Source organism: Gorilla gorilla, chromosome 9, assembly GCF_029281585.2.
Source record: "Gorilla gorilla gorilla isolate KB3781 chromosome 9, NHGRI_mGorGor1-v2.1_pri, whole genome shotgun sequence".
NCBI classification, from domain to species: domain Eukaryota; kingdom Metazoa; phylum Chordata; class Mammalia; order Primates; family Hominidae; genus Gorilla; species Gorilla gorilla.
Window position 1 is genome coordinate 46,722,186 of NC_073233.2, and position 22,416 is coordinate 46,744,601.

The window sequence follows — 22,416 nt, forward strand, 5'->3', positions numbered from 1 at the left end:
CTACTCTCTATCTCCATGAGTTCAATTACTTTAATTTGTAGCAGCCACAAATGAGTGAGAATATGCAAAAGTTTGTCTTTCCATGTCAGGCTTATTTCACATTAACATAAAGATCTCCAGTTCCGTCTATGTTGTTGCAAATGACGGAATCTCATTTTTTAATGGCTGAATAGTACTCCATTGTGTATATGTACCACATTTTCCTTATCCATTCATCTGTTGGTGAACACTTTGGTTGCTTCCAAATCTTGGCTATTGTGAATAGTGCTGCAATTAACATGGGAGTGCAGATATTTCTTCAATATACTGATTTCCTTTTGTGGAGCATATTTGCCCAGTAGTGGAACGGCTGGATTATATGATAGTTCTATTTTTAGTTTATTGAGAAACCTCCATACTGTTATTTATAGTGACTGTGCTAATTTACATTCCAAACACCAGTGAATGGGGTTCCCTTTTCTCCACATTCTTGCCAGCATTTGTTATTGCCTGTCTTTTGGATAAAAGTCCTTTTAACTGGAATGAGATGATACCTCATTGTAATTTCGATTTGCATTTCTCTGATGATCGATGATGTTAAGGACTTTTTTATACACTTGTTTGCCATTTGTATGCGATTCTGACACAATCTCAGACATTCTGAGAAATGTCTATTCAGATCTTTTGCCCATTTTAAAATCAGATTATAAGATATTTTTCCTGTTGAGTTGCTTGACCTCCTTATATATTCTGGTTATTAATCCCTTGTCAGATGTAGAGTTTGCAAATGTTTTCTCCAATCATATGGGTTTTCTCTTCAATTTGATGATTGTTTTCCTTGCTGTGTAGAAACTATTTACCTAAATTTAATTTCATTTGTCTGTTTTTGCTTGGTTGCCTTATGCTTTTAGGATATTACTCAAAAAATCTTTGCCCAGACCAATGTCCTGAAGCATGTCCCCAATGTTTTCTTTTAGTAGTTTCATAGCTTGCGATTTTAGATTTAAGTCTTTAATCCATTCTGATCTGATTTTTGAATGTGCTGAGATATATGGGTCTAGATTTATTCTTCTGCATATGGATATTCCATTTTCCCAGCATCATTTATTGAAGAGGCTGTCCTTTCCCTAGTGTATGTTCTTGGTGCCTTAAAATGAGTTCACTGCAGATGTATGGATTTGTTTCCAAAATCAAATGGAAATTCTAGTCCATTGGTCTATGTGTCTGTTTTTATGCCAGTACAATGATGTTTTGGTTCCTATAGCTCTGTAGTATAATTTGAAGTCAGGTGACATGATTCCTCCAGTTTTGTTCTTTTTGCTCAGAATGGCTTTAGCTGTTCTTAATCTTTTGTGGTTCCATATAAATTTTAGAATTATTTTTCATATTTCTATGAAGAGTGCCATTGGTATTTTGATAAGGATTGCATTGAATCTATAGATTGCTTTGGAAAGTAAGAACTTTTTAATAATATTGATTTTCTCAATCCATGAACATGAAATATCTTTCCATTTATTTTTGTGTTCTCTTCAAGTTCGTGCATTAATGTTTTACAGTTCTCATTGTAGAGATCTTTTACTTCTTTGGTTAATTTTTAAGTATTTTCTTTTACTTGTAGCTAGTGCAAATGGGGTTACTTGCTTTATTTCATTTTCAGATTGTTTGCTGTTGGCATGTAGACATGTGACAGATTTTTGTATGTTGATTTTGTATCCTGCAACTTTACTGAATTTATTAGTTTTAACAGTTTTTTTGATGGAGTCTTCAAATTTTTCCAAATATAGGATCATATCATCTGCAAACAAAGATACTTTTACTTCTTTCATTCTAATTTAAGTGCCCTTTCTTTCTCTTGTTTGATTGTTCTGTGTAGGACTTCCAGTACTGTTTTCAATAGTAATGGTGAAAGTGGGCATCCTTGACTGATCCACTGATCATTCAGGAGCATATTGTGTAATTTCCATGTGTTTGTACAGTTTCCAATGTTTCTCTTGTTATGATGATTTCTAGTTTTATTTCATTGCTGTCAAATAAGATACTTGATTTTTTTTTTTTTTGAAATTTTAAAGACTTGTTTTGTGGCCAAACATATGTTCTATCCTTGAGAATAATCTGTGTGCTGAGGAGAAGAATGTGCATTCTGCAGCTACTGGATGAAATATTCATAAATATTTATTAGGTCCATTAGGTCTATAGTGCAGATTAAGTCTAATGTTTCTTTGTTGGTTTTCTGTCTGGACGATCTGTCCAATAGCTGAAAGTGGGATGCTGAAACCTCCAGCTATTGTTGTACTGAGGTCTGTCTCTCTCTTTAGCTCTAATACTTGCTTTAGGCTAGTCCTAGGGTAGTCAGTTATCTCAATTGATCACAGTCAGTTACATATTGAATTCCTTGTTATACTCTTCCCCCCTTTCTCACTACTAAACTTGACTACTCTTAACAAAATATATTTTGCTTTATATATCTGGTTGATCAAGTGTTGAGTGCCTGTGTATTACAATCATTATATCCTCTTGCTGATTTGACCTCTTTGTCACTGTATAATGACCTTGTTTATCTCTTTTTATAGTTTTGTATTGAAGTCTGTTTTGTCTAATATAAGTGTAGCTACTCTTGCTTTTCGGTTTTCACTTGCATAGAATATCTTTTTTCATCCCTTTATTTTCAGCCTATGTGTGTCTTTATAGATGTTACAGGTGAAGTGTGTTTCTTGTAGGTAACAAATATTTTAAAATTATTCATTCGGCCACTCTATGTCTTTTACTGGAAATTTTAGTCCATTTACATTCAATGTTATTATTGATAAATAAAGACTGCTGCCATTTTGTTATTTGTTTTCTGGTTGTTTTATAGTTCCTTCCTTCCTTCCTTTTTTCCTTCCTTCCTTCCTTCCCTTTCTTTCCTTTCCTTCCTTCCTTCCTTCGAAGGTGTTTTTTTCTTGTATGTTTTAATTTCTTGCTTTTTAATTTTTGTGGATCTGTTGTAGGTTTTTTAAATTTGATGTTACCATGAAGCTTGTGAATAACATCCTATAAACCATTATTTAAAACACATGACAACACAATACTAATTGCAATAACAAACAAACAAGCAAAGAGAAAACTGATAAAATCTTTACAAATTAACTTCATCCCACTCCACTTTTAAACTTTTGGTTGTTCCTATTTATATCTTCTTTTTTTCATTTTATTTTATTATTATTATACTTTAAGTTTTAGGGTACATGTGCATAATGTGCAGGTTAGTTACATATGTATATCTTCTTATACTATGTCTTGATAAGTTGTTGTGGTTATTAGTTTTAATAGGTTCATCTTGAGTTGACAAGATATGAGTAGTTTGCACACCACAATTACAGTGTTATAATATTCTGTGTTTGTCTGTGAACTTACTTTCAGTAATAAGTTTTATATCTTCAGGTGATTTCTTATGGCTCATTAATGTCTTTTTCTTTCAGATTGGAGAACTCCCTTTAGCATTTCTTGCAGGATAGTTTAGGTGTTGATAAAATCCCTCAGCTTTTGTTTGCCTGAGAAAATATTGCTACTTCATATCTGAGGGATATTTTCACTGGATATACTATTCAGAGATAAAAGAGTTTTTCCTTCAGCACTTTTAATATGTTATGCCACTCTTGCCTGACCTGTAAGGTTTCCACTGAGAAGTCTGATGCAGGATGCTTTGGAGCACCTTTGTATGTTATTTGTTTCTTTTCTTTTGCAGCTCTTGGGATTGTTTCTTTATCCTTGACCTTTGGGAGTTTGATTATTAAATGTATTGAGGTAGTCTTGTTTGGGTTAAATCTTCTTGGTGTTCTATAATGTTCTTGTACTTGAATATTAATATCTTTCTCTAGGTATAAGTTCTCTGTTATTATTCCTTCAAATAAACTTTCTACCCCAGTCTTTCTCTCTACTTACTCTTTTAGGTCAATATCTCTTAGATTTGCCTTTTTAGATTATTTTCTAGATTTTGTAGCTGTAGTTCATTCTTTTTTTTCTTTCTTCTTTTGTCTTCTCTGCTTGTCTATTTTTAAATAGGTTGGCTTCAAGTCACCAATTCTTTCTTTTGCATCATCAGTTCTGCTCTTGAGAAACTAATGCATTTTTTACTATATAATTTTTCAGGTCCAGAATTTCAGTTTGATTTTTAAAAATTATTTCAGGCCAGGTGCGGTGGCTGATGCCTGTAATTCTAGCACTTTGAGAGGCTGAGGTGGTGGTTCACTTGGGGCCAAAAGTTTGAGACCATCCTGGCCAACATGGCAAAACCCCATCTTTAAAAACACAAAAATTAACCAGGCCTAGTGTCACGTGCCTGTAATTCTAGGTACTTGGGAGGCTGAGTCATGAGAAACACTTGAACTTGGGAGGTGGGGGTTGCAGTGACCTGAGATCATGCCAATGCACACCAGCCTGGGCGATACAGAGAGACTCTGTCTTAAGAAAATTATTTCAATCTCTTTGTTAAATTTATTTGATAGGATTTCGAATTACTTCTCTCTGTTATCTCGAATTTTATTGTGCTTCCTCTGAACAGCTGTTCTGAATTCTCTGTCACACCAGGTTAGGTCACTGGCACCTTATTTATTTCATTCAGTGAGGTCATGTTTTCCTGGATGGTCTTCATGCTCGTGAATGTTCTTTGATGTCTAGGCATTGAAGAGTTGGGTATTTATTGTAGCCTTTGTAGCCTGGGCCTGTTTCTACCCATCTGTCTTAGAAATGGTTTCCAAGTATTCAAAGGTAATTGAGTGTTGTGATCTAACTCTTTGGTTTTTGCAGCTGTATCTGCATAAGGGGACATCCTAAATCCAGTAATTCTGTGACTCTTGCAGACTCAAGGAGCTACCATATTGGTCATCTTCAATAAGATCCATAAGAATTCCCTGAATTATGAGGCAGAGACTTTTGTTCTCTACCCTTACTTTACCCTAAACAAATAGAATCTGTCTCTCCATGCTGAGCTGCCTGGAGCTGCGGGAGGGCTGACACAAACACCCCTGTGACTACCACCACTGAGACTGCACTGGGTTTCACCCAAAACCTCTGGCAACCACTGCCAGGCTCCTGCCAGTGTTCACTCATGGCCAAGAGCTCTTCAGTCAGCAGGTGGCAAATCCAGGCAGGCTTATGTCCTTCCTTTCAGGGAAGTGAGATCCCTGCTGGCCCAGGTTACAGCCAGAAATGTTATCTTGGAGCCAGGGCCTGGACTCGGGAAACTAAGGAATTTACTTGATGGTCTATTCTAATGTAGCTGAGCTGGCACCCAAGCTGCAAGACAAAGTTCTTCCTATCCTTTCTTCTCCTTTCTTCAAGCAGGAGTCTCTCCTCATGGCCACTGCTGCTCCAGGCCCATGGCAAATACTCCTTGGCTACTGCCGATGTCCATCCAAGGCCCAAGGGCTCTTTAATCAGCTTGTCATGAATGCTGCTAGGCCTGGGTCTCTCCTTTCAGGACAGTCAGCTTCCTGTGGCCCCGAGTGGGTTCAAAAGTGCTGCTCAGGAGCCAAAGTCTGAACCTGAGGACTCCAGGAAACCATTTGGTGCTCTACCCTACTGTGGCCAACCTGGTACCCAAGCTGTAAGACAAAGTCCCCTTTTCTCTTCCCCCTCCTTTCTGCAAGCAGAAGGAATCTTTATCCATAGCCACCACAGCTAGGAATGTGCTGGGTCACACCTGAAGCCAGCACAGCCTTGGGTCTTACCCAAGGCCCACGGGAAGTACTGTCTTTGTGCCACTGATGTTTATTCAAGTCCCAAAGGCTGCTTAATCAACAGGTGCTAAATCGTGCCAGGACTGGGTCCTTCTTTTCAGGGCAGTGTGTATTTAGAAATGTCCAGGAGCAAGGGCCTGGAAGGAGGGGTCTGAGGGCTCAGCCTGATGTCCTATTCTATTGTGGCTGAACTGGTGTCCAAGTTGCAAGACAAAGTCCTCTTTACTCTCTTCTCACCTCTCCTCATGCAAAATGAAGAAGTCTTTCCTGGAGCTGCAAGCTGCACTGCTTTGGGTTGGGAGAGGGGTGACACAAGCCCTCCCTTAGCCACCACTGCTGGTGTCTCACTAGATTACATGTATCCCAAGTCTGCTGGCTCTGAGCCTACCACAGCACCAGGACTTGCCCAGGAATTATAACCCTTGTAGCCTAAACTGCCTTTCAAGTTTATTTAGGAACCCAGAGTGCTTTAACCTATAGTGGTGGGGCTAACTGGAACTCAGTTTTCTACCACTGAGATGGATAATTCCCTTCTGGGTAGCACTGATATAAACGCTCCCTCCATGGGCACCAGCTGAATTCTTCCCTGTGTTGCTTTTTGCTGTGATAGGGCAGCACTGAGTTCCAATTAAGTTCCACACACAATGCACTGTCCCTCCCACAAGCACAGATTCTCTCTCTGCACCATGCTGTGCTGCTGAGGGATGGTGGAGGGGTGGTAAAGGCAATTCAAGACTTTCTTTCCTACTCTCTTCAGTGCCTCTTACCTTGTTATCATGTTAAAGTCAGGTACTGTGATCACAAACCTGATTTTTGGCTCTTATAAGTGTGCTTTCTTTTGTAGATAGTTGTTCAATTTGGTGTTCCTGTTGGAGAGACAATCACTAGAAGATTCTATTCAGCCATTTTGCTTCATCTCCTCCCTTGCTATGCAGTGTTTTACATTCATAGTATAGTATAGTATAGTATAGTATAGTATAGTATAGTATAGTATAGTATAGTATAGTATAGTATAGTATAGTACAGTATAGAGATTAAGCGCATAAACTGAGAAGTCAGACTCAATGGGTGTGTTTCTCAGCTCTGGCACTCAGTGACTGTGATTTATGGGCACATTTCTTATATTTTCAGGGTCTCGGCTGTAAAGTCAGTTTGATGATGAAAGCACCTGCCTCACAGGATTGTCCAGTTATGTGGTCTTTGCCAATTTCAAAGGCGTAAACACTCCTACCAGTACCTATTGCATGCTATCAACAGTTTCACAAACAGCTCACAAAATTCTTGAATATTTAATAATTGGCTCTTATGCGTCAGAATGAGCCAGCTCCAGAACACCTCCGATGTTATGATGATTACATAACTTAGTATCACAAGCACTTAAAGGATTACTTGGGATATAGTATGCATTCTATTAAGCGTTTGTTTAAAAAAGATACTTATATTAACTCATCTATTTCTCACAATTATTCTATGATGTTGTTATTGCTATTCGTATTTCAAGGTGGGTTAGAGAGATAGAAGGAACTTCAATGTCTGGCCGCTAAGGGTAGAACTGGGACTTAAGCAGTCTGCCACCCCTTATTAGACAATAAGGGGGTCTTGCCTGGGTCATTAGGTGATCTCATTCTATTGAACCTATGAGGAATTTGACTGTGCTTTATCATGGGATGAAAGAAGAGTAGATAATCCTGGAAAAACAAAACACAGTGACATGCCAGTATCAGTCATAGAGGGTAACTTGGTACTGGGGATTTTTCTGTTGCCTTGGAGGTAAATTATTTATTACATTATATCATGAAGAAACCATACTAATATACATTCCCAAGCATGAGGCAGACAGTAATGAAAACTTTCATTCCTCAAGTGTTTAGTGTATATTTGATTTTTTAAAATCACTTGACATGAATTACTTTATACATTTACACCAACCATCAGAAGAAAGGCTGTTATTGTTCCATTGGGCAGACAAGAAAACTGAAGCTCAACCATGTTAAGTAACTTGTTCAAGGTCACAAAGCTGCCATTAAACACCAGTCTTGCTTGAATACAAAGTCTATGAGCGCACTGTAAACCATATATTCTATTGCTATCCCTAAAATTGTGAACAAATTTTGTATCATACTATGCTCTTTAGAGGTTAAAATATTAAGAAATTTTAGGTTAATACTGACATTATTTTGAAGGGGGAAAGGGCAAGAATTTTAAAGACCAAAGTCAGCCAAAGATAGGGGACTGGGGAAAATTCATGTATTCAGTGTGACTGCTATTTTTTTAAAAATATGGTTATATTTTATTATCAAAGCCTCTTTACTTTTCAGTGTGTTTATAGCTCTAAGACTGGAGGAGAACAGGGACATGCTTTCTGTGCCTATCAAGAAGTCACATTAGGAGATGCACAAGGGTCAATTTTGGGCTGCTTTACATTCTGTTTGGCACCTTCATTGTATTGGAGAAAAAAGAATTAATTGGTTCATTTAGCCTTTCACTTAATTCAGCCTTTAATGTGCACTTCAGTTCTCACCCAAATGAACAGAGACGGTGCAGGAAACAGAACACATTTAATGGGGCTCTCAAAAATGTGCAGTTGTTGCTCTTGCTTCTTTAATAGACACAAATCATTTATTTCCTTCTGTAAAACTCCATTACCCAGCAAAAAAATAGACACTCTTAACAAATGTATGTCTTATCAAAAATGAAAAACCCTTCTCTCTCTCTCTCTCTCATATGCACAGAGTCATGGAGGTATATTCAAAAGGTATCCACACAGCAAGCCTGCCCATCCAGTTCTACAAAGCCTACAACGTATCCCTTTCCTTGTACATGTTAAGGTTGTAACATCCTGGGCATGATACAAATAATCACTCTGAATTAGAAGTAAAAGGGATCTTAACTCAAATTAAGTCCAGTCTTCCTATTTTAAAGATTAGAGAAGTGGCCAGGCACAGTGGCTCACACCTATAATCCCAGCACTTTGGGAGGCCGAGGCAGGTGGATCATGAGGTCAGGAGATCAAGACCATCCTGGCCAACATGGTGAAACCAGGTCTCTATTAAAAATACAAAAATTAGCCAGGCATAGTGGCACATGCCTGTAGTTCCAGCTACTTGGGAGGTTGAGTCAGGAGAATTGTTCGAACCCGGGAGGCGGAGCTTGCAGTGAGCTGAGATTGCGCCACTGCACTCCAGCCTGGGAGAGAGAGCGAGACTCTGTCTCAAAAATAAATAAATAAATAAATAAATAAAACGAACAAACAAACAAAAACAATAACAACAACAAAAAAGGAAATAAAGAGAAGTAAGGCTTGGAGAGGTGAGGTAAAGCTTCCCTCCCCAAACTCCTTTTTTTGAGACAGGGTCTCACTCTGTCACTCTGTTGCCCAGGCTGGAGTGTAGTGGTGGGATCTTGGCTAACTGCAACCTTCACCTCCGGGGCTTAAGCAATCCTCTCACCTCAGCCTCCTGAGTAGCTGGGACTGCGGGTGCGTACCACTGTGCTTGGCTAATTTTTGTACTTTTAGTAGAGATGGGGTTTCACCGTGTTGGCCAGGCTGGTCTTGAACCCTTGGGCTCAAGTGATCCACCTGCCTCAGCTTCCTAAAGTGCTGGGATTACAGGTATGAGTTACTGCGCCTGGTCCCCAAGCTCTTAATGTAACCTCCTGTCTCCTATACTAAGCTGCCTACGTATTACTGATCACTGCCATGGTGCCACAGGTTTGTCTCTTTGTGTGCTTTTCACTGAAACTTTTTTCCAAAATGTATGTGCACCTGCGGAGACTCACTGGGCATTTTTCTGATTCCACATGCAAATATTTCTCCTTCCTTTTCAGAAAACCCTCTATGCTCCTGTTTTTGATAGTAATCATCCTTTGAGACTTGGCCTTGGGAAAACACCAAGGAAGCTATTTATTTATTTATTTTAACAAACGCTCTCAAATGTGAGCTGGTGCTGGTTTGGCTTTCTACTGATTCCCATGCTTATTCTTCTTCCCAAACAATCATAAATAGTTTACTTGACTATGCTAATGATTTTCATCAGCTTAAAAAGCCAATTTAATTAATCTTCTGTTTAACAAAATAGCCAATCTGATAAATTGTTTAGGGAAAAAAAAGGAAAGCTGGTGTTTCTCCCTTATGTAATGTGTCGGGTAGGTTTAAGCAAAGGTGTTGGCAACTGATAGAAAGAACTAATTCATTATTGAAAAGAAGTTGAGATACATGTGCGCCTCTCAAAAGCAGGATACCAGTATGTGGCCTTCATCAGAATAGCAAGCTATGAATTGGGCAAGCCAAACATCCTATCTTCTGTGCCAGAGACAAAGCCTCTGCTCTGGGGAACAGATCCAGGTGGTAGAAGTGCATGTCATATTCTGGTTGCTTGGGAAATAAACTGTCATATTATTTGGAGCATCCCAGTAGCATGAGTTCAGCTTCCTCAGTAGACAGAACTTTTTTTCCCCAAAGCCATCCATTATTTGTAATGAAACCTCAATATTAATTTCACTGCTCATCAATTAAGCGCATCTCTTAATTTAGTTGGGATGTGTATACAAAACATCACAATGCTAATTCTGGTCCTTATCTCATGACTATACTATCTAAGGATCCTTGCCTACAATCTCCCCATCTCAATTTATTTTGTGACTAGATTAATCCTCTTAGGCATAGCTACATGAGAATATTTTCCTGCTTCAAAATCTCCTGGATTCCCAATTGCTACAGGATATTATTCAAGTTCTCTAACATAGCGCTAAAAGCTGTAAACAGTCAGAATCAACCCAACCTGAATAACCTCATCCTTCCCAATTCATTTCCATGAGAATTTTATGCCATCTAAAAATTATCTATTTGAAAATTAGAGTTAGAATTAAAAGAATTTTTGACTAGTAGCTTTGGAATATTCTCTCCCAATCTGATATCATAATGCCTATGAGATTCAGGGAAAAAAATGAAATCCACACCTCATCCCTACCTAATAGGACAAGTTTTTGAGAGCCTATTGAATTAGAGTTTTAAAAACATCAAAGTGGTTATTGCTGAAAATTGACCTGGCTACTCTCTAGATTAAAAACAATATTCAATCTTAAAAATTGTATGCCTCCATAATTCAACAAATAAAAAGTGAAGAAACTATATGAAAAAAATCTTTTTCAGACGTTGAAAGGCAGTATGAGAGACTCTTTGAAAGAAGGTAAACAAATGAAATGATCTCTATGATTATTCTGACTGACCATTTGGAGAAAAATTCCAGGCTACAATAACAGAGCCTTCTCCTTGAGTTTAGAAGACAGTATTTAGAAAGGCAAAGAAGGCTAGAATTTGAAAGGCAGAATATCAGAGAGGGGCAAGTAGCAAAGAGTGATACAGATATCTGCTGAGATTTCTCTGCCAATCATTACATGAGTACTGATTACACAAGAGGTCCAGGAAACTACCAAGTCTGGAAAACAGATCAATAGAAAGTAACAGGTGGAAAAAACTCTGCTGCATGCACAGAAACAGGAAAAGTTTACATTCTCACCAACTATTTCTTAACAAATGGGGCATTGAATAGGGACCTCAGAGGGTCTTGCCTCAATAGTGAGTTCTAATGAACTCTAGACTGTGCAAGTTGCAGATACGAGGATGAAGTCATTCTAATCAGTCCCCGTCACATTGAGGCCAGGAGAGCACAAAGGAGAGGAGCTCATCCTTGCATATCTGAAGATAAAAACTGTTTCTTCCTACTGAAACTACTCCAGAAAATTGAAAAGGAGGGATTCCTCCCTAACTCATTCTATAAGGCCAGCATCATCCTGATATCAAAACCTGGCAGAAACACAACAAAAAAAGAAAAGTTGAGGCCAATATCTTTGATGAATATCAATGTAAAAATTCTCAACAAAACAGTGGCAAGTTGAATCCAGCACCACATCAAAAATTTATTAACCATGATAAAATAGGCTTCATCCTCAGATGCAAGGTTGGTTCAACATATGCAACATATGCAGATTAATAAATGTGATTCATCACATAAACAAAACTAAAGATAAAAATCACAGGATTATCTCAATAGCTGCAGAAAAGATTTTTGATATAGTTCAACATCCTTCATGTTAAAAACTCTAACTATACTAGGTGTTGAAGGAACATACATCAAAATAATAAGAGCTATGTATGACAAACCCGTAACTAACATCATACTAACTGGGGAAAACCTGGAAGCATTCCCCTTGCAAACTGGCACAAGACAAGGATGGCCACTCTCACCACTCCTATTTAACATAGTATTGGAAGTTCTGGCCAGGGCAATCAGGCAAGAGATAGAAATAAACAGCATTCAGATAGAAAGAGAGGAAGTCAAACTATCCCTTCATTGTCTCAGCCCAAAAGCTTTTTAAGCTGATAAACAACTTGAACTGTCTTAGGATACAAAATTGATGTGCAAAAATTGCCAGCATTTCTATACACCAACGACAGTCAAGCTGAGAGCCAAATCACAAACAAACTCTCATTCACAACTGCCACAAAAAGAATATTAGGTTGGTGCAAAAGTAATTGCGGTTTTTGCCACTAATGGCAAATACCTAGGAATACAGCTAACCAGGGAGGTGAAATATCTCTACAAGGATAATTACAAACCACTGCTCAAAGAAATCAGAGATAACACAAACGAAAAAACATTCCATGCTCATGGATAGGAAGAATCAATATTGTTAAAATGGCCATACTGCCCAAGACAATTTATAGCATCAATGCTATTAAACTACCAGTTCCCATTAAACTACCATTGACATGCTTCACAGAACTAGAAAAAACTATTTTTAAATTCAGATGAACCCAAAAAAGAGCCCAAATAGTCAAGACAATCCTAAGCAAAAAGAACTAAGCTGGAGACATCATGCTACCTGACTTCAAACCATACTACAGGGCTATAGTAACCAAAACAGCATGGTACTGGTAAAAGAACAGGCACATAGACCAATGGAACAGAATAGAGAACCCAGAAATAAGACTGCACACCTACAACTATCTGATATTTGACAAACCTGATAAAAACAAGCAATGGGGAAAGGATTCCCTATTCAATAAATGGTGCTGAGATAACTGGCTAGCTATATGCAGAAGATTGAAACTGGACCCTTTCCTTACACTCTATACACAAATTAACTCCAGATGGATTAAAGACTTAAATGTAAAATTCAAAACTATAAAAACCCTGGGAAACAATATAGGCAATACCATTCAGGACAGAGGCATGGGCAAAGATTTCATGAGGAAGATGCCAAAAGCAATTGCAACAAAAGCAAAAATTGACAAATGGGATCCAATTAAGCAAAGAGCTCCTGCATAGCAAAAGAAACTATGAATGGAGTAAACAGACAACCTATAGAATGGGAGAAAAAATTTGCAAATTATACATCTGAGAAAGGTGTAATATCCAGGATACATGAGAAACGTAAACAAATTTACAAGGAAAAAAAACATTAAATAATGTTCCGGTGCAGTGGCTCACATCTGTAATCCCAGCACTTTGGGAGGCCAAGGCAGGTGGAACACCTGAGGTCAGGAGTTCAAGACCAGTCTGGCCAACATGACAAAACCCTGTCTCTACTGAAAATACAAAAATTAGCGAGGTGTGGTGGGGCACAACTGTAGTTCCAGCTACTTGGGAGGCTGAGGAGGCAGAATTGCTTGAACCTAGGAGGTGGAGGTTGTAGTGAGCTGAGATCCCACCATTGCACTCCAGCCTGGGCAACAGAGCGAGACTCAGTCTCAATCAATTAACCAATCAATCAATAAATCATGAGAAAAGGACATGAACAGACACTTCTCAAAAGCAGACACACATGAAGCCAACAAGTACATGAAAATGCTCAACATCACTGATCATTAGAGAAATTCAACTCAAAATCACCATGAGATACCATCTCACACCAGTCAGAATGGCTATTATTAAAAAGCCAAAAAATAACAGATGCTGTCAAGGTTGTAAAGAAAAGGGAACACTTACACGTTGTTGGTGAGGGTGTAAATTAGTTCAGCCATTGTGGAAGACAGTGTAGTGATGCCTCAAAGAAAGAAGTACCATTCCACTGAGGAATCTCATTACTGGGTATATACCTAAAGGAATATAAATTGTTCTCTTATAAGGACACATGCATGCATATGTTCATTGCAGCAGTATTTACAGTAGCAAAGACATGAAATCGACCTAAATGCCCATCAAGGATGGACTGGATAAAGAAAATGTGGTACATATACACCATAGAATACTATGCAGCCATAAAAAAGAATGAGACCATGTCCTTTGCAGGGACACGAATGGAACTGGAGGCCATTATCCTTAGCAAACTAACGCAAGAACAAAAATCCAAATACTGCAGGTTCTCACAGGTGGCAGCTAAATGATGAGAACACATTATATGAACACATAGAGGGGAACAACACACACTGGCGCCTATTGGAGGGTGAAGGCTGGGAGGAGGGAGAGGATCAGGGAAAATAAATAATGGGTACTAGGCTTAATACCTGTGGGTGATGAAATAATCTGCACAAGCAAATCCCCATGACTCACGTTTATCTGTGTAACAAATCTGCACATGAACCCAGAATGTAAAATAAAAGTAAAAAAAAAAACTGTTTCAAGGACTTTAAAAGATAACCTCACAAGAAATCCTCTCATATGTCTGATGCATCTCATGCTTTTCTCAGCTTCCACCTTTTGCATGTATTTCTGAGACAAGGTTTATCACTAGACACTCTAAGGACCATAGCAAATCAGATGATATGCTCTCAAAGAACACTTGCCTGGTAATGGCATCTCCACCAATGAACTGATGCCACTTCTGGCTTTGAACCTCTGGAACCAATGAACACTGTTTCTAAGCAGCATACATGGACTTGCTGTTTTATCAATAAAAGCTTCTCTTTACACTTCTCTAATCGCATGCACCTATGACTTGCCATTGCTGTGCTTGTCTGATTATAATATTTTTTGCTTACACCAGAAGAAACATCATATTCGTACATATTTTTCTCTGATGTCTTTTTCTTAGGTTTACAAGACTAATGGATATTCTGTACCCACTAAACAAAACTTTAAAGAAAGCTTCAAGAAAATAAAATAGCACTATGTAACTTAACTATATACCCAAACAAAGACCAGAATGTTGAAATAAACAACAGAAAAAAATACAGCAACCACCAGCATTAAATTCATAATTTCTGGTGTCCAAACACAACAACAACAACAAGAAAATTATCAGGTATGCAAAGAAACTGAAGAAATCTAAAACAAACAAAAAAATCAGTCAATGAAACAGACGTTGAGCTGACCTAGACCAAAAAAAAAATAGGTAAATGTGTTAAACCACTATTACAAATATACTCCTTATCTTCAAGAAAGCCAATGAAAAGCATAAACATGTTAAAAGATGCAGAAGATAAAAAAATGACCCAAATTAACCTTTTAAAGGTAGTTAATATGTTGTCTCAGATGAAAGATATAATGGATAGAATTAAAACCAGATTAGATGCTGCAGAAGCAAATGGAACTTGAATACATAGAAACTACCTAGAACGAAATTCACATTAAAAAGACTAAAAAAGCAAGCAAACAGAATACAAATTAGCAATGAGATGGCTTAAAGCATCTCATATATATGTAAGGATGTCTCAGAATTGTCAGAAAAGAATGTTTGTTAAAAACAATGACCAAAGATTTTCAAAATTTAACAAGGTTTGTAAGCCTTCTGACTGAAGAAGCTCAATAAACCCAGAGAAATATGATGATAATAACAAAAAGCCCATCATAATTATATTGCATAAAAATGGTAATACATCTTATAAACAGCCAAAATAGACCCACTCCTACAGAGGAACAAAAGATAAAAAAGACAGACTTCTTATTGGGAAAAAGGCAAGTCAGAAGAAAATGGAGCAATATCTTTAAAACACTGATTAAAAAATACATGTATGTAAAAAAAACCTGTTAACCTAGAATCCTATATTTAGCAAAAATATCTCTCCATAATGAAGGTAAAATAATGGCATTTTTGGAAATAAAATTCTTAATAGTATTCATTACTATCATAATCACCACAAGAAAAAGGAAACCACTTCAGACAGAAGGAAAATTTTACCAGTAGAAAACTGGATCCACAAAGAAAAGAAAAAAAAGAGAAATATATAGGGAATGGCAAAGATATGGGGAAACTTAAAATATTTTTAGAAACATTCCATAAGATTTAATTGGCTCTTTTAAAGCATTGTGATGTATCATATATACGATTTAAAATTAAAATATGATTTAAAAATGTAGAAGATTTCAACTAGAATGTAATCATCTTACTTTTTTTTCTGGTTTCATCTCTTGATAGGAGGGTACATTAAAAATATGAAGTCAGGGGCCTGAATACTTTTGCCAATTCTCCTCCTAACTATGTAACCTTAGAGAAGTTGCTTCTTCATTCTGTGCCTCCATTACTCATATGTAAAAGAAAGGTGTTGGCCTTTATGAAGTTCTGCGGGTTTTTTTACCCTGTGATACATCATCCTACCTGTCTCTTCTTGGCAAACTCATGTCACATGAGTTCTAAGGGAAAACTGAAGGCAACTTTGGGGAGGCCTGAGAGGAGATTTTTAAGTAGAAGGATGTGTTAACCAAAGAAGAAGTGAGGGCTAAACATTTTTTTTTAAACGATAGTATGTTGCAAGAAGTAAATGTCATGAGTGGTGACTCAAGCTGATGATTGTCAGATATTCAGGATGCAGAACAAAAATGCCAACCTTGACATAGTGAGAACAATTAACTTCATTGTCACTTTGATTTTTCTCAAATATTTATTCTATTTAAAGTCCCCAAGTGGGTTGTATGAGGGATAGACCTATCTCCATTTTACTTATTATATCTGACTTTGCAAGCCAATACATACTATTGATATATTTTTAATTGGTATATGAGAATACATATTACATATACTGTCATGCACACACTACAAAATTCAGTTCAGTTCAACAAATATTTATTGAATATAAATTGAGAGATTCAGTGTGGTATACAGAATGTTATGAAAGCAGGGATTTAATCTCAACATAACCAACTATCTCTATTACTTAGAAAAAGCCTGATTTTATTTTTAAAACTGTGTTTTGTTTTTGTAAAATGAGGAGACAAAGTTAGATTTTTCCTAAGGTCATTTCCAGTTATAAACTGCTGTATGTGTTTATGCACTCACGGCTGTACCAGAAACAGTGGAGAAAATAAACCAGTATAACATATGCTTTCTACCTTGAGGAATTTATGGTGTATTTGGATAATAAACTGTATTCATATTTAACTCAGAATTAATTACCAATGGCTTATTATGTACAAGGTACCAGACTTGGTGATCCTTGAAGCATTTAAGACAGGCTTAAGTTTCTGGAGAGATATATTGCCAGCCAGCATTTCAAGAATAGCTTTATAAAGAAGTTGAGGTTCAGAATAGAATTTGTGGGTTGAATATTGTACTGGGAATACTGTGAGGCTGTATATCAGGGAGATGGTGAGATTTCAAAGAAAATCTTAAAAGAATAATATTTACACATATTATGCATATAAATAGAAAAGCCTTACATGAATTATATATGCATGTATATATAACATACGTGTATATATAGCTCATATATGGCAATTTATGTGTATTCTCATAAACTGAGATAAATTTAAATGCTGTATATACAAACACATATATGGCATTTATGCACATAACACACATTTTTGAGTAAGGCATTTTCATGAGGAGAAGGTAAAGGAAGACAGACACAATGATACGAGGTGACAGAAACAGCACCCAGAGGTTTTCATTTAAAGTGCAAATACTGCAGCTAACAAGGTATCTGACCTTATGCAAGTCTCCTTACACTTCTCAGTTTTGTTAGCTATGAATATGATGGTGGAAGATAGGAAGACTAACTGGGTTTTAACATCAGTGTTAGTTGTATCATTCCACATGGCAATTTGAGTTGAGTTAGTACTCACTCTAATAACTATACTACATCTGTTTCTGAGACATAGAGAAATGCAACTCCTTTCAGAAGATTCTAATCTGCTTTGGGAATGAAGGCACAGATGTGAACTTGATAAATATTTATTTAATACCTGCATCCTCTTTATATATTTTATCTCACTTTTCATTGCTACCATGTCTATCTTGTTTGCCATTGTGTTTCCAGTGCTTAGCACACAGCCAAGCCCATTGTAGACATTAATTTAATTTCTTGTTTAATTGATGAATGGATACATGCATGAAAGAACATGAGTTAACTAGTACCACATTTAGAGCTCCATAGGCTGTTTCTTTCTACTGATATAGAACAACACAGATGCATCCCAGTTCAAATACACTCATTTTCTCATCTTGTCTGATGCATTTGATGGAAACATTTCCAGTTGTTAATCCACTTACAGATTACACAAGAAAAAGGTCCCACCACTGAATTGCATAATGTACAACATTTTGATGCTGCACTAGTATTTCTTGAAAAACTGTCATCACTTTTTTCTGTCTTATTTTTTTCACAATGCAATGCATGGAGGCCACACTGACAATCTGGATTAAGAAAAGAAAAGTGACATTAGCTAGAAGGGGAATCATGAAAAGGGAAGGTAGAAACCAACATATTGTATATAGAATTCTTCGGGTGTCTTCCAAGTCATGGACCTGCTTTTTTGGAGAACTTAGTTATCCATATATCTTATGTCCTTCTTCAACACTTTTGTGAAATGTCATATTGTCAAGAGGCCTTCCTGATATTTTTTATTAAAAATTTCATGTTATTGTTTTCCTTCTCTGCTTTCCTTTTCTCCACAGCAGTTATCTTCTAGCTTATTATGCAAGTTACAAATGTATTTGGTTATTATCTGATCCCTCATATGAGGCTATAAGCTTTCTAAAGGCAGAGTTTTGCATATTTATATATGTTCCAGTCTTTAGTAAATGTCCCGTCTACACAGTAAGACATCAACAAAGATCCAAAATTCCAGATATTGATTGAACTACACCCCCTGTCACTGCATGTCACTGACCGTCTTGGCAGCTATATTTTTATTCATCAGACTGTTTTTTGTTGTCATAGCAGATTGGCTTAAGGCAGGGACATTGGTAAAGGTGACTCAAACATTTGTATTGATTATAAAGTGGGATAAATATATATATCTTTAAAATCAGCACATGTAAATAAATAATTTTAAATCATACTAAAGAGAAATGAAAGAAAAATATAGGCTATGAGAGACTATTGGGGGTGATACAATATACTTTGGGAAGGTTAAAGATCTTTTCGATATACTAACTTCAGTGGAGTCTTGAAAGGTAAGAGGACATTGGCTTTAGATGTTCTTCCTTCTTAATCTTAGGTAATGACTCTTCAGTGTTCGGATCAGAGTACATGAGCTCTTCCGTGGGAGCCTGAATCAAAATTTTCTCATAGTACCATGAACCTTCCATAATAAAGTTAACCATAATAAACTTAGTATGGGAACATTTTTACAAGTGTTTATTCAACCAATGTCTTTATTCCCACTAGACAGTACGTTTTATATGACAAACAGCTCAATTCCTAAGGGCTTCCAGTTCCTGACTTCAGCTTTAATTGGGGACATGATTGCATGTCTACACTCGGGCTTTAGAATATAATTGTGCATTCTTATAAAGCATTTCCTGGTTATTTTCCTTGGTGGTTTCTTCAATAAGCTAGCCTAAGTGGATTTCTATTTTGTGCAAATAAGACCTTTCTGTAAGATGGTGTTTTGCCATACAAAGATAAGTCCACCTTTAGTAGTGCTGATGTGAATGTTACCCGTCCCCTGGGCTTTGCAGACAAACAGACCAGATTTCAAATGTGTTCTATCATGTAAAAATTGTGTCACCTTGGGTAAGTCTTTAAACCACTCTGAGCCACAATGATCTAATCTTCAATAATGTGATATTAAAGCCTACCTCCAGGGATGTTGTAAGATTAATTCCATGTTGTAAATTAAGTATCTACACTGTCTTAGCAAATAAATGAGGCTCATAAAATGGTTAATGAGATAACAAGGTAATGGTTAATACATAATAAGGTAAGGACAGCAGTGTTGTTATTTACTACTTTCACTCAGTGTTTATCTATTGATAACCTGTCAGGTACCAAGTGTGGATCTAGGTGTACAGTGGACAGAGTCACAGAGAGGACACTAGACTCACCAAGGAGAGAAGCAGTTGACTCCAAATGAGAATTACACGAGATAGGGGTTGGAATCAGCTCTGTCTCCTGCTATGAAATTGCTGGCATTTCTCTTCACCTATCAGGGAGCAATGTCTCAACGTTTCTTGTCCTCTTATGATCCCATTTTATTCTGCAGCTTTTTGGTTGTTGTTGTTGTTGTTTGTTTGTTTTGAGATGGAGTTTCACTCTTGTTGCCCAGGCTGGAGTGCAATGGCGCGATCTCGGAATCACCGCAACCTCTGCCTCCCGGGTTCAAGCATTTCTCAGCCTCCCGAGTAGCTGGGATTACAGGCATGCACCACCATGCCCGGCTAATTTTGTATTTTTAGTGGAGACGGGGTTTCTTCATCTTGGTCAGGCTGGTCTCGAACTCCTGACCTCAGGTGATCTGCCGCCTCGGCCTCCCAAAGTGCTGGGATTACAGGCATAAGCCAACACACCCAGCCATTCTGTAGTTTTTTAAAGAAAGTAATTAGTTTTCTAATTGGCAAACATAATTGTATATATTTATTGTGTACAATATGTTGTTTTGAAACATGTATACATTGTGGGATGACTAGATTGAGCTAATTAATACATGTGGTACCTGACATGTCATTTTTTGTGTGTGGTAAAAACACTTAAAATCTAATAGTTTTAAAATAGATATTAGAATGGTTAGGTACAGGAAGCAAATACCTAAACAACGTTTCTAAAATTTTAGTTTAAAGGAGATATAGATAGCAAATAGAGAAAGAAAAAAGTGGAAGATGTACCAAATGTTTTATGAGTACTCTATATCGATCAGGTTATTTCCATTTTTTTTGGTAGAGAGAAGAAGAAAAAATTATTTTAAAATAAAATGGCACTTTTTAAGTCCAAAGAATACTTACATCTGCAAGAGGATGTTATGAAAGTGATTCCCTTTAGAATTCCTTTATCTGAGTACGGATGTGGGGATTTTATTGGTTTGCTGGGTTATATCTAGGCCTGAGGGACCCACTGAATTCAACACCTGTGAAGATGGAGCTGAGAGCCAGCCAGTAGGGTTCTCAGCCTTTCACTAATGCCAGCCAGCTGGGACTTGACACACAGCACGCAAAATGCCAACCTAATGCCCAAGGCAGAGACCTAAACACCAACCGCAACATCTAAAACACTCGCTGAAACGACTGCTGCATATGGTACAGGAGGTTCTTTTCATCCTCACTAGGATTAATGATCAGGGAAGATGTTATTTTGAGCAAGTTTTATAGTTAATTCAACCATCAGAAGTTAGATTCACAAGGGGGAGGAGTAAATAAAGTAACATAGCAACAACAGCAACAACAAAAATTTCTTTACTTAATACATATTTTAAACAACCTTCATTGTATGCACTAAGAATAGCAAGGCCCGCAAATCCAACCTATCAAGACCCAGGGTCACCAAGCTGTGATTCACATACTTAGGAGCACAAAATCAAAGTAACAGATTGAGAGGGCTTCTTTCAGCCCACATTCTGCAACAAGAGGTAAAACAAAGCTGGCAAATGTTTTAGTAAAACATTTTAGTAAAATCATCTTAGCATGGAATTTAAAAGAGAGCAACGAAGCCATGTACTGCTCATCAAGAGTTTATTTTCCATGAGATGAAAAATTGTTTCCAAAATAAAATAAAATATTCCCAAAACACCCAAAAATGAAATAAAATAAAAATTTATTTTAAATTCACTGCAGTTATGCAGGATTTTTATAGGCTCACCTCTTTAAATGGATCTTTTGTAAGCTCACTTCAGCAAATCATTTGTAAAGTTTTAACGTGAAATGAGTCATATTTAATAGCCACTGTACATTGATTTTTTTAAAAAAAATCTTGTCTAAATACAACCCTCGGACTTAGAGACACTCACTTTTGCATAAGAAGTGCTGTTTGCTAGATCACAAAGACATTACTTAAAAAATTAAAAAACACTCACTTTATAGGAACGTTTCCCCAAAACTCTGAAACATAAGATTCTTAGTTTTTATACTGTTCACTTTCTAATTTAAAAATGTCATAGACAAGTATATCTGAACTTGTGTCATTAAAAAAAATACAAGCAATTTCACAACATTACAAATTGCAGTTTACTTCTATTCAAGTTTTTCCAGCTGGGTATAATATATGCTTTTGACATGTCTCCTCTGCAAATGTGGAAGGTTTGGACACTACAATTTGTACATTTTGACAATTCTATTGGGAAGACAATATTTCCTTCAGTCCCATAGGCATGGACTTTGCAGCTTTGGCCCAAGTGACAACATATTAATGTTTAATTACTTTACTACAACTTCACAAATGCCTAAATTTCTAATCAGAGTGTAAATGGTTATAGACCATGGTGGGCTCTTTTATTTTTATAACTAAGACTTGCTGAGTTTAAAGGCTGTTGAGCATTTTAACCCTTTCAGATACAATCGTGGGTTTAATTAACTCTTATTGAGCCAACAACTAATGGCCAGGTAATGTGCTAAAAGATGAATACGTAAG

The 22,416-nt window shown here is 36.9% G+C and overlaps 1 protein-coding gene across 6 annotated transcripts in view; it reads right to left on the bottom strand.

Moving 5' to 3' along the window:
- Window positions 1–22,416, bottom strand: part of LRRC4C (leucine rich repeat containing 4C) — a 1,603,893-nt gene that overhangs the window by 236,643 nt on the left and 1,344,834 nt on the right. The window contains exon 1 of one of the 6 annotated variants that reach the window (XM_055356591.2): window positions 13,688–13,783. The exons of the other annotated variants lie outside the window; for them this stretch is intronic. The gene's annotated coding sequence lies outside the window, so the exon portion shown is untranslated. Of the gene's footprint in view, window positions 1–13,687; window positions 13,784–22,416 lie in introns of those variants that run through there. 6 annotated transcript variants of the gene reach the window in all.